The sequence below is a fragment of the Chaetura pelagica genome, unplaced genomic scaffold, assembly GCF_000747805.2.
Source record: "Chaetura pelagica isolate M959 unplaced genomic scaffold, ChaPel_1.0 scaffold232, whole genome shotgun sequence".
Taxonomy (NCBI): Eukaryota; Metazoa; Chordata; class Aves; order Apodiformes; family Apodidae; genus Chaetura; species Chaetura pelagica.
Window position 1 is genome coordinate 1831256 of NW_009952441.1, and position 13277 is coordinate 1844532.

A 13277-nucleotide genomic window follows, 5' to 3' on the forward strand; every position below is an offset into this window, starting at 1 on the left:
TTTGTCAGACAGGAACTGTTGTCCTGTTGTCAGTTCAGGCACCCTGCAGCTGGGCTGCAGATAATGATGTTTGCTTCATACAAATTATGCAGGGAGTAAACCCCGTACTCTCAACCAGTTTGAGTGAGGGCTGAAAAAGAAGAAGCAAAAAGAAATTCAGGGCTGACCAACTGTTCAATGAAAAGTGGAAAAAAACCAAAACAAAACATAACCCCCCCCCCCAAAACAAACAACAACAACAAAAAACCAAAAACAAACAAACACAACAACAAACCCCCTCCCCCAAGTTTCAGCTTAACCACTCAGAGCATATGGCCATTTAGCCCAAACTGGCAGCCTTTGTCAAGGGCAGGCAACATGGCACATACTGTTCTGACAAGAAAGAAAATGAGACTCTGCATGGATTTTCTGATAAAGGAGCTACCTGAACTTGACTGCTCTGATGTGAGAATTAGTCAGAAAAAAAGAAAGTTTTACACCTCTATTGAAGACAACCATCACAGAAAGAACTTTTAATGGAGTAGAAAGAAAAGGGGGAAAAACTAAAAATCTGTGCTCTATAATGTCAATAAAATATTGTGTGAATCTTGGAAATTTTTTTGCATAATATGTATATATAAATATAGCATACGTACACATGCTCTTTCAGAAACAAATCCATACACACACTTGCAAATCCATGCTTTATTTGTGCAAGGTTTGAGGGACCTTCATGAGAGGGAAAATTTATCTTGCAGTCGAATTTTCAAAAAAGCAACGAGGACAAACCAGAGAAAGTTCTTTTTGTCTGCAGAGAAGTAATAGAGGACAATGTAGACCCAAAGATGAGTGGTTATACTTAGAGAAATAAAGTTTGTGAGAATGTGACTTTTCTTATGCCCAAGTGGAGAGTGGAGTAAAGAGTATGTTGCATGTGTCAAAAATATTGAGCATACTCTAGGCTTAATATGAGGGCATTCCTATAGAAAAAAAAAAATTAATCCTGAAGGAAATACTGTTATTTGCTTGAAATGGAATGGGATGAAGTTCTACAAATATATAAGAACAACCAGATGATAATTTGTACCACATAATTTAATTTGCAGAGGGTAATCACGTTATAAGAAGAAAGAATAACAAAATGCATTTTGTATATATGTTAAGGAAATAAAAGAGAAAACCACATCTGAAATAATTTAATTCTGTGTAATTAGAGAATGGAACACAGTGAAACAGATTTTTAAAACTGTTTTTTCCACACATGGTTAGTAGGGCAGTTGTTTCTGTGCTTCACTTGCCAGTCAAATTACATTCTAGAATTGTTCAAGACTGGGATATAAATAGAATTTCAAGGCAGAAATGTCTACACAGTTTTAATAACAGGAATATAAATGATGGTTTGACAATGCAATGATACTAAATACTTCTAATGTCGGTATTATTGCCTGGATTAACAATAACACCTTAAAATAGTTGGCAGTGAAATACTAAGTTTCTGGTTTTGTCCCTATTAGGATGGCAAATTAAATTATTTTCGTATTGGTTACAGTGAATTTTGCATTTGCATGTTCACTGCAATGTAATTTGGGCATCACACATTGCATGGCAAAATACAATTTTTCCCTTGTAGAAACATTTAGTATTCAGACACTTTATAAATTTTTTCATTTAAGATAATACTTTAAAAGTCCTGGGCTACAACTGGGTTCATTCAGATCATCTGCCTCATTTATGCCAGTTTGTTCATGCAATTACCCAATGTGCACACACATCCTCACAAACATTCATAAGAGGTGCAGCCTAGCTAATTCAAGCAATGACAAATGGATTGTTGCTAAATCACATAATAGTGTTAGGTCAACTGATTGAATTCAAGATTTTTATGCATACTATTACAGGAAATAGAGGACTCTTCCAGCCAGGCTGTAGGATGATATTTAGTTACTCAACATGTGTAAGAAAGTCAGAATCCACCCACATGTCTCTTACCTTCCCTGAACTTTCTTAAAGTCAGATATCTTTGGCTTAGAATGGCAATGTAATAGCTCAAGCTTTAATACCTGATGAGTTTTTAATCACTTTAGTGTCAGAAGTAATTATACAGTTTTAAGTTGTCCTCTTATCCTCATTTCAAGACTTGTCAATGAAGTCACCTTTTGCTATTTTTTTTTAGATTATAAATATTAACACCATAGCTCTGTACATCTATGTAAATTTGAGGGGGACAAAAGAATCTTTAAAGAAAACCCACAAACCCCAAACCTATATTTAGGTACTCAGACCAGTCAGGTCATCAGGTACTCACACACACAAAACATTTGTTCAAAAGTAACATTTTAAGTATGTCAGTATGGATTTATGTGACTTATCTGGATTTAAAATGTTTAATATGTTGGTATTTCAGCAACAGTGTTACATGGGAAAGAAGTAGTGAGTGCTCCAAGATTAAGTTCTCAAAAGTTGAAATATGAATTAAAATCACCCATGAAACAAACTGCAAATACTGGGCAGGCAGCTGGGAATATGTTCACCTGAACTCCATGTACACCATAGAGACTATTGACAGGAGATGACTGCTCTTCATTTCTTACTGCTCAATCAAACCTGAATGGCTTAGTAAGAAGTCAGCAAAAAAGTACTTTCTAGGACTTCTTACCTAAATACACATAGGATCTGCTACAGATTATGGAGGTTTTTGAGTTTGCCTTAAAGATAGTAACAATAATTCCCAGCAGTAGAGTGTTGGACAAATCTTATTGCTTGCTGATGCTATGCTGATTTGCAACTGCCCAATAAATCTCATTGCAGTAAGTTGTCTGTACATTGCAGAGGATTCACAAGGGCAAAACACTGCAGTTTCACTGCCTTTCCTCCTCCAGTATCCTGGAGATCCTGAAGGACTTAGGCAGCTACAGCTACACAGAAGACCCCCCCCTGCACAGCCTGTAGGGAGGAAAAGCTGCACCGGTGCATCCTCAGCTGCTCTGGTCAGGTTCCTGTTCCACCAAGCTCTGCTCACTTCTCTGTCTTATTTCATAGCTGCTTTTCTCCTTCAGGTTACCAAGATGTCTGCCAACTTGACTGTCAGTCGGCAGAAACTCATGTCAGATCTAGCTCTGAGGAGAGGGACTGCAAGAAGAATATAACCAAATGTGAGAGGGGCATATAAAATAATGAATGATATTGGGAAAGCTAGCTGAGAGTTGCTAATCGTTGATGTTTCCAACAGTGTCAGAAGAGGATTGAGTATAGAACATAAAACACTGGCCCCTACATGAGACAATGGGAAACCCTTGGCTTGCCGCAGCTATCCTGTGCGACCACCTTTTTCATGAAAGAGTAGTAACTTTTAAAGGGGTCTACCTAATATATTTTACAGAATAGGGATCAGGGAGAAAGGAAAGCATCACCAAACCAGTTAGGATGATGTGTAAAGTTCAAACATTTCAAATAACTGTGCTTCAAAAAATAAAATGCTCTTCCACTGGAATAATCCAAAATCTAGCAGATGGCTTCTGTTCCTCCATTTCCCGATCTGTAAACTAGGAACAGAGACACTATTTGTAAAGAACTTTGTTCTGATTAAGGGGACTGATTGCCTTAGGGGCAGGATACTGGGTAAGACTGCCTTCTCTTCAGCAATTAACTTTGATCTTTGGGTTTTGCATCTTTTACTGAGCATAACATACATGTTCATTGCAATGAGATACGAAGTAGAACCCTCTAAGAGCAGCATCTCATGGAACTATAGTACAGGTAAAACATCAAAATGTTACTCTTGCAATGTTTTGTCAGCTACAAAACCATTTTTTAAAATTAATTTTTGGACTATTTATTTATCTAACAAGAGTGAGACTATGGGTTTACAAGATTACATAAAAAACAATCAAAGCACACAAGACACTGGCATTTTTACATCCAACAGAATGTTAGGCTGATTCTTCAGCATTGTAAAAGAAAAAATGATTAAAAGATATCTTCAGTTTTTCATTCATCTACTAACTGGACCATATTAAACTTTCTCAGTTTTAAAATGGAAAACTAGACATTAAGTCTGAGGCAAAATGAAGCACTGCTAAAAGCAAACACCTTAATTTTGCATATTTGATTCAAAAGTATTTCAGGCTCAGTGGCTTTATAACTGACATTGAATATAATATGCCTCCTATTCATCCTTCATATAAACATTTTCAGCTATTTTTATCACTGACTTCTAGAATATCTGATCACCTGGAACATGCAAATGCCATCTAAGGGTTTGTCTTAAACCTGGCTTGGGTGTAAGAATTGATAGGGAGAAAAAGTATTAAGAAGAAATAGAAATTTTACAGAACAGCCTGGACGTAGGACACCAGCACTGTACTGCCAGGAAGTGTGATAGAGTTGTGAACAGAAAAGCAAGCCCAAATTCCAAATTTAATCTACAATCATAAAGCAAACCAACTTGTTTTCTTTGTATCAGGTGAAGAAAAAAGGACTACATTAGCTTCTGTCTTGCTCTGATTCCTCCTGCCTTTTAACAATTTTTCTACCATGTTCTTTGCAGTAAGATGAGAGAAAAGATCTGTGGCTCTGAAGTCAAGAGATTCCCTGTATGCTGGGTTTCTGGAGACAACCAGGCATGTATTCTGAAAAAGCATGCACGTGTCAGATTACTCCAAAATCCTTTAGAGTTGAAACTGATGCAGAAAGGCCTGAATGGCATTGTTTCTAAATGCAGTGTTACAACACTAAGAATTTAAATCAGATCTCTCCCATTTTGGCACTCTGTGTTTGGACACCTCATTTGGTGATTATGTCCTACATTATGTCCTAAAGGATGGACCAAAAATCTTTGTGCTCACCTTCCTTCATCAGTCTGCTATTTTACACTACCTTTCATACCATTGCTTTGTCTCTGTGGCCACAAACCAGATGCTGGCAGGCAACCCGTTGCCACACATAATGCAGGAGCAGTGGCTAAATTGCTTTCCTCTGCAAAACCTGGCCCTCCCAGAACAGCTTCCCAAAATTAAGGTAAGCCTACAGGTCCAAGGGCAGTTCCCACTGTGATCAAAGAGAATAAGTCATTACGTGAAACAGATATTGTGGAGTTAGGGAGGGCTGAATCATGGAAGGACATAGTAGGAGACAATTGCTACAAGAAAGCCTGAAGGAGTTTATAGTCAAGTAGTGAGGATGGTAATCTAGGCAGCTATCTTAGGCTCATATCTTCCTTCCACCTTTGTTTCTTTTTTACAGACCAGGACAAAAGCATTTCTTTACCTCCAAGCTGCCAAGTGAACTTCATGGCAAATCATGAGATTTCCCAGAGACTGCTGCTGAGATATGTTATTTTGGACACCATTCAAAATCACAATCTGCAAGGTCTTTCATTGTAAAGTGTACCTCAATCCATCTTTTGTGTAAAACCATTCCCCTGCAGAAAAACCTGAGGTGTGGTTTATTAAGCACCGTGGGGGTTAGAAGCAGAGAACATGCCCTTAACCCCCAGATGTAAGCCTATGTTCTCCCAGCAGTTGCTCCTCAAGTGCTCAGTCTGCCCCTATGTTTTCCTCTTACAGGTTTTCTCCCAGAACCTGTGCTTCTTTTATCATATTTTGGACCTCCCTGCTGCCTTTTTTCCTTCTATCTCTTTGGCAGGCATGCTACACAACACCCACAGCAACCCAGTCCACGACGAATGCTTCTGTTACAGGGACTGGCATACCTTTTTACCTCAGATGGATGCTCCTACAATTTTTAGCTGCCTGCTTCATTAAGAGGTGTGATCGTAACAACCTGCATTTAACAATGAGAGGGCTGTTTCACCCCACTGGTTTCAGCCTTGTACAGCTCCACCCAAACTTTCTTCAGTCTAAAAAGTAAAAGAATGCCACCATGACAGAAGGGATATGAAAACAAGACTTGGACTTCCATAGCAATGCTAGGCCCTCATAACTAAATATGGTGGGTGTGATTTCCTTTAAAACAAACAGGAATACTTTCTGAGCTTCAGTATAAACACTTGCTTATTATTTAATAGTGAAATCGCAGTTCCTATGGCTACATTCTAGGTTTAATGACATCCCAATGTAAATACCCATTTTTAGGTAATGCACATACTGGCAGATCTACAAAAATCTGGTTGCTTCAAGAGGGAACAACCTAGCTCCCTATGATAAAATTTTAATACAACTAAATTAATCATATAAATAAAACCTTAAGGTAAGGTAGGCCAGAAATCATCATGTGCTTTGCAGTCTTAAGATGTCTGGAAGGAATCCCTAAACTAATTTTTGGTTCTATAGAAAATTCCCATCGCTATTAATCCACATGTTTCTGTTTTCTCACGACACTTCAATCATTCTGCAAACATGGAAAAACTTCAGTAAACAATGTACATGTGATTCTTGTCACAATACTCACTTGAACTTCAGGAAACTGCTGTCTCTATCAAGCTAAATTGTCAGCAAAAATGGTTCTCTCATGGGAGTTCGTGAGGCTCCAATCAGGATTTCATTATTTTAAGCCACTTTTTATTACATTGTGTTCTATATATGATCTTTTCTGTTAACCAGATTTTCTGCTTACAATGCTGGCCACAGCAGTCAAAGAGAACTGTAGTAGATTATTGAAATATCATCTTTCCATTAGTAAAATGTTGTGTGGCCAGAATGAGAAGAAACACATTAAAAACTGCCTTAGTCTGTCTGCCTCATGTTTGTTTCAGTGGCAATTTTCCTAACGCTATCTCCGTGCAGATACATTTTTAATATGCTTCATAAATTGTATTTCTGTAGTCCTGCTGTGGATGTCTATGGCAGTATCTGAAGAGTGGGGGGTTTTTTGGTGTTTTTTTTTTGTTTTTTTTTTTCTTTTTTTTTTTCCTTTTTATTATTATTATTATTTAATTCAAAACTATGCTTTTTGAGTGGGAAAGAATCATTAGGACTGTCACTGTCTAATTCCTGATAACTGTTCCATTTTCAAACTGAACTCCCTTATATATAATCACAGAAATATCCTCTCAAACCATTCATGTTTTTCAGTATTCTAGTTAAATCTGAAGTATCATATATATATATATTTCTGGTTCATAGAGATTCAGCAGTCACACAACAAAAATAAAGAAGGTCAGGTAAAATTACAACCTTAGCATAAGTAAAGAAATAACAAGTACAAAGGACACTGGCATGGAAAACCTCCAGCAGATCAAAAGAACAGAAAAGAACTGGCTCAAAGCTGATTTCACACCACTGTGTATTAATTCCATGGGATTAGCATAAAACTAAATTAATTGAGAGCAGGATCTGGCTGACCATGCAGGAAGAGATGTGGTATTCATTTCACACCACAACTGAAGCAAGGTGCCAGTCTCATAATTTGTTACATATAAAGCAAAATACAGTGAAAATACAAGATGTATTTTGCAATATTAATGTTTTCTACCCTCGGGGTCTATTGACAGATCCTCCTGAATTGGCAGCTATTAGAATTACTAAAACACTAGATACCACATGCTACTAAATAAAAAGTCTCTTCCTCTCTGGATGTCACTGCCTGTTTTTTAAGCTGAGGTTTTATCTACGTTCACCCTTAGGAGATGCTCCTATTTCACACTTTCTCCCACACCTTGCCTGACAAGGGCTTTTTCAGTCACACATTCAGGCTCTTCCTCCATCCTGTGGATTGCCAGGACTTTGCCAGCTCAGCCTGGAGATTCATCCAGCACACAGCCAGATGCAAAAATTTTAAGACCTTGGTGTAGTTTAAAGTCACATATCGCTGCCATGCAACACTGCAGTGACCAGAGCTGGAAAGACTGCTGGCTCTAGATCCAGTTGCTTATGCTTACAAGCAAGATCAGACTGGGCTGGGGATTTGGAGAGTTTGACTCCTCCAAAAATACCAGTTGCCGGAATATTTTTGGAAAAAATATTTAACTAACTTCATGTTCCACCTATGTTAGTCAGCTCTCACTGTGATAGCCAGTAAGAAAACAACAAAAAGAAACAAGCCACAAATGTTTGAAACAGCTTTCTTAATGCTATGGCACATTACAGTAAGTTGTGCCACTGCTTCTTGTAGATAAAGGACTGCCTGGCTACTCATAAGCAGCACCCAGAGCAGCTTTACACAGCAGCAGAGCAGTCACTCTGTGGCTCAACCACCCTACACAGCTGTCACTGCTTTCACTCTGGGCCCTCACCATGTTCAGAGCCACAGGCAACTAAGGGCAAAGCTATCAACTAATCACTGAGCTTGATGAAGGATGGCAAAGTAGGAACTGTAAGGGGGTGAAAACCTTTTCATGCCTCATTTCTATCTGAAAGCTTGGTCACGTTGGGAATAAAAAAGAGCTGCTCTTGTCTGCTGGATTAATAGTGCCATCTGTGAAACAAGGAACTGCCAAATTGTCCCAGGTGATAGCAGATTTTGGTCAACTAACAGAATATCTTGCAGCACTGCTACTGCATAGCAATCTTCTGGGCAAAGGAGGAGAAAAGCAAAGAACAGACGTGCATGGGGATAATTTCACCAAAGACTTTGGACCTGAAAGCCAGCGCAGAGAATAAGTTTTTGTATGGCCTCTGGAAAAATCTCTCTCCCAGCTCGTCTCTGTCCTGTGGAGGAGCTACATATATTCATTCCTCACCCTTTGCTTCAGATCACAGGAAATGAAGAAGTATTTTGGATGAAAAGAAGTCAAGACATTCAAAACTAAAAAAGACAAAAATGGTGCTGAAACATAGCAAGTACAAACTTCTGCAAGCGTGAAGAAAGTGGGGGTGCTTTTCTCTTATCTATCCTGTTATACTGACAGCCTGAAAATTCTGTCTTACAAAGCCCTTCTCTTGTGTCCAAAAAGCAGCCAGGGACAGATTGAATTCTGACCGTTGATTTTTGGGAGAAGGTGCTGAACTTGTGTCATTTAGTTCTTGGAAACCTGGGACAGAAATCTTCCAGGGAAATTTAAACACATTGGTTAAATATTTTCAACTATGACTTGACATGGAAAATTAATCCTGAGATCTAACATTATATCTTTTTATATGAAAATCATGTATATGAAACGTTTGTGGAGCAAGTTAACTATGCCCTCCTGGATGAGGAAAGAACAGCCAACAAACCAACTTGCGTGACTTAAGTACAGAGAAGAAAGTAGTAATAGAAAAACAATCAATCTCTTAGACCTAATGACAATTAAATAACTCAGAATAACAAAGACACGTAACTCGCAATGTCCCAAACAAACAAAAGCAAGTCACTTCCATCACAAGTTCTGCAAAAAGAAGTCAGGTTCCACACACAGTTGTGAAAGTCTGATGTGGCAATTTGGATTCTGCTTATATACATTTTATTCCAAAAGAGAAATTTCTCCACTGTCATCACTACATTAGGAATTCCCTATAGCAATACCCTGCTTGCTATTGAATCGAAACAGAGTGATTTAAGGTCTTTGCAGCAGATCTTTCATTATCGATTTTTCATTTAATTCCTCCTACTGGGAACCAGAGCACTATTTTGTGTAGTTATTTCAGGCATTTTATCTCTTGCAATATGAACTCCTATGGAGAAAGGAGAATTAGAATAATTTCTGCACTTTGTTTTCTGTCCTTAAGGAACCTCAGAGTTTATTTTGATGTATATGTGCCTGACTTCTTTTGAAAAGTACTTTTTTTCTTAGTTCATGCACTCCTTTCTTTCATTAGTTGAAGAGAAATATGGCTCTGAGATATAAATTTTACAAGTCGCTTTTTTCTGACGACAGAAAGTATTTCATCTGCTATGTCATTTATCTCCTCTGTATTTGCCTAATTTGTATCTTTTGCAAACTAATGCCTAGTGTATAGTATCTACGTGTTCTTCTGATTTCTAGAGAAAACTAAACCATGAAGACAAACCTCAGTTTAATTTACAAATATATATATTTTTGCTGCTTTATCCTTGTGAAGACAACCTAGTAAACACAGATTGACATAAACCATTCACTACAATTAAACAAATTAAAGTTTCATTGCTGCACCAAAAGGCTGATAGTAGTGGTGTGGTTCCAAGTAAGAGCTAGTCTGGCACACAGTGAGAAGCAGATCTTGATCTTATAGAGTATATCCCATATTCTTGTATCTATCTTCCCCAAGGTATCAGCAAAAATATGACCACACAAGATTAAGGGTTCCTTAAAAAAAGTAAAGGGTAGAAGGTATTTGCTTCCTGATAGCTGCTGCTTCTTACATTTGTCTTACTGAAACTTCAGTTTTAAGTAGTAGGTGACTCACTCTTGCAAATCAACAAAAAAAGGAACTTTTCCTATGCCATTTTCAAGTCCTTTAAAGATAATCACAATTCTGGGATGCTAAACAGGAATAACCCCATTCCACATACTTAACGAACAAGGTTTCAGAATCTCTTGCATGAAAGATTTGATTCAGAATTCTTAGTCTGGTTCCAGTCTGCTTGTCAAATATTCTCAGAAGAAGGACCATTTGTTGAGTTTGCTTTTCTCAACACTTTCTGAGCCAGTCTTGCTTTCCATTTCTTTTTCTTTTTATAAGGTCTATATGACTAAAATATTTACTGTCTTGTCTTGGATTATGCTTTAAAACTGCCAGGTTCTCTGTAAGGTCTGTCACTGACCTCAGGACTAAAAGTTATATATGACCTTTGCTGTGGTTAGAAATATCTGACAAATTTTAATACCAGAAATGGAAAATGGCATGCAGTACAAATCTCATTTCTCTGCAAGAGAATAACAGAACTACTCAAAAAAACTTGGATAGCATTGCATTTGCCTGCTGCATATGAAACAGGCTCAGTTTTGAGTAGGTGTCATGGTGAGAAGCAATTATAACTCCTGTCTGTTCTTTCCAAAAGTACACATTTATGCTACTTGGGCCAGAAATGCTCGCAGTAGTTGGTCATTATCTCTCCCCTGAACTACATCACTGAAGGCAAGAAACATCTGGAGGAAAAGGCTATCGAAATAGCTAGATGACAGACCATTGTCAATGTCAAGAATAGCAATTCAGCCTGCCACTGAGGAATCATCAGGCTTTACATAGTTTCCATAAGTAACTCATTACACCCTTTCAAGTAACCCCACAGATGTTCTCAGGGCTACAGCTATAGTAGCCAGAAATGTAGTCATATGGTAAGATTCCCACCAGCATCAATTTTGGACCATGGATGACAGTATAGAGGCAGAATTAATGTCAGCTTAATGGTCAAGGAGACTTGGTCTATTATTAAAAGACCAACATCAGAAGGAAAAGCAAAAAGCAAAGCTTGAAAACCTTGTGATAACCAACAGGATGAGCACCCAGCAGTTTAAGAGATAGAGGAAGTGTAACTTAATCTGGGAAAGCCATGCAAACTAGAGGAGATTTATCTTTGAGTAGATCCATGCCTGCTTGTGTGGGGCTGGTTTTCTGAATTCAGATGCAGCTGAAGAGACGTGGTAGCACAACACTCATATAGGTGAACAAACTCCTGTGCTGTGCCTGCTCTAGCTGAGAACTCCACTTATCATCCATGTCACCCACGCCCACAGTTCTCAAGTGAATACTGTTTCAGTTATTATCTACCACATACAATCCATTTGCTTTTTGTTTAGCTAAATAATGAATGTAAATGGGCCAAAAATCCTTGGGAAGGGGTCAAGGGGAGTGCAACATCGTAGTTTTATGGTGTAACTGGCTCCTTGGGAGCTTCTTGCACTTTCTTGTCTTGTATTGTATTTTTGAAAGCAAAGGATAGTGACCATGCAGACCCTTGAAGATTAATGGCACTATATCAGGCAACTTGATGAGGGGGTCATGCAAGTAAGTTTGGGACTGAGCTCATAATTTAGATCTAAGAGCAAATACATTACAATTTTATAAGCTCAATAAGGCTTGTGACAGTAATAATCCGTAAAGCCTATTAAGCTATTAAGGTAACCAAATAAAGCATCTGCATTTTGATCTGTCTCCAATCTAAATGCTCAGCATGAAGCTTTCTTGGTGGTAGAAAGAAAGCTGAAGAAATCACTCTCCATAAGGCAGTTCTCTATGCTGCAGCTTCTGTCAGAAAAAAAATATAAATCCCAGAAACTACTTCTACTTACGCAGCATCTTGTATCAGTCTTAGCTTTCAACATTATAAAATGTCTCTCTGTTAAAAGACTCCTTAAGACAAAGGATGAAATAAAACTGTTCCTCTAGGTTATTAAAAACTTCACACCTTTGCATTGTTTTACCTGCTGCAAGATCTGTCAGCCACACTACTCCCATGGTCACCTCTACTCACTACTTGTTACTACTGCTCCACACTACTGGATGGGTGTTCTCCACAACCATTTGTTTCTTTTTCATTCTTTTCATTTTTATTCAGAATTTGCTTAAAGACAAATTTCTGTGCTGATCGTACACAGGCAAGTTCATGACCCAAATAAGCTAAATTAAATGGAAGGTTTTAGCTAAATTATTTGGAGGTTGCCATTTTGCAGCCTAACTATTTCGGCTTTAACTATGTGAAGTTGTAGGGTCTTCATATGTTTATGGTACAACAGCTAGGGCCAAACACAGCACTACAAATAGCTTACAAAATATTACAAAAAACTTATTGTGTGTTATGTGCTAACATCACAAGTGACAATCCTTGCTTTTCTGCTATAAGCAAATAGATGCCCTCAGCAGCAGTCTATTTAATTTAGCTTGTAAAACAAGCTTTCACCCTTCTGAATTAAAATGGTTTACAGCCTTGTATTTATAAAACCCTATAACATGGGTTTTATAATTGTGAAACTGTATTCTCAGTCTTGAGATTTCATAAACATATCTTTAAATAATCATACTCAATTGATAGAAAAAAAAAAAAGTATACTGCACCAGTATACACCAATTCATCCAATATTAGTTGCAGAAATATGTTTGCCATTTCTCCTCTCCAAACTTTACTATTTTGGAGTCACAGAAATTACATTTTTTTGTCTTTGTAGGAAAAGTGGTTAAATGGAAGTCATTCAGTAAGATAATGCATAGTTTCTTACTTTACTGAAAAGTCCACATTTTAGAAAACTATTTCATTTTATTTAATCTTAACTTTGCTTCCTTTTCCAGTCCTGAAAAAGTTTTACTTCCAAGACTATAGGCAACCTTAATCTGTAAGCAAAGACTAGAAAGGCTTTAGAGGTAAGACAACCAAACAATACTGATTATGATAGGAAATAAAATATGAGCTTCCATGGCAAAACTTAAGTACTATATTAGTGACAATTCAGCAATAAACAGAACTGGAAAAGAAGACATCTGCCTGAGCTCAAAAACCAGCCAGAG

General features: G+C 37.7%; 1 protein-coding gene across 1 annotated transcript in view; it reads right to left on the reverse strand.

The window, feature by feature from the left end:
• SLC24A2 (solute carrier family 24 (sodium/potassium/calcium exchanger), member 2) overlaps nucleotides 1–13277 on the reverse strand; it is a 96526-nt gene that overhangs the window by 43989 nt on the left and 39260 nt on the right. The gene's annotated exons all lie outside the window — the stretch shown is intronic.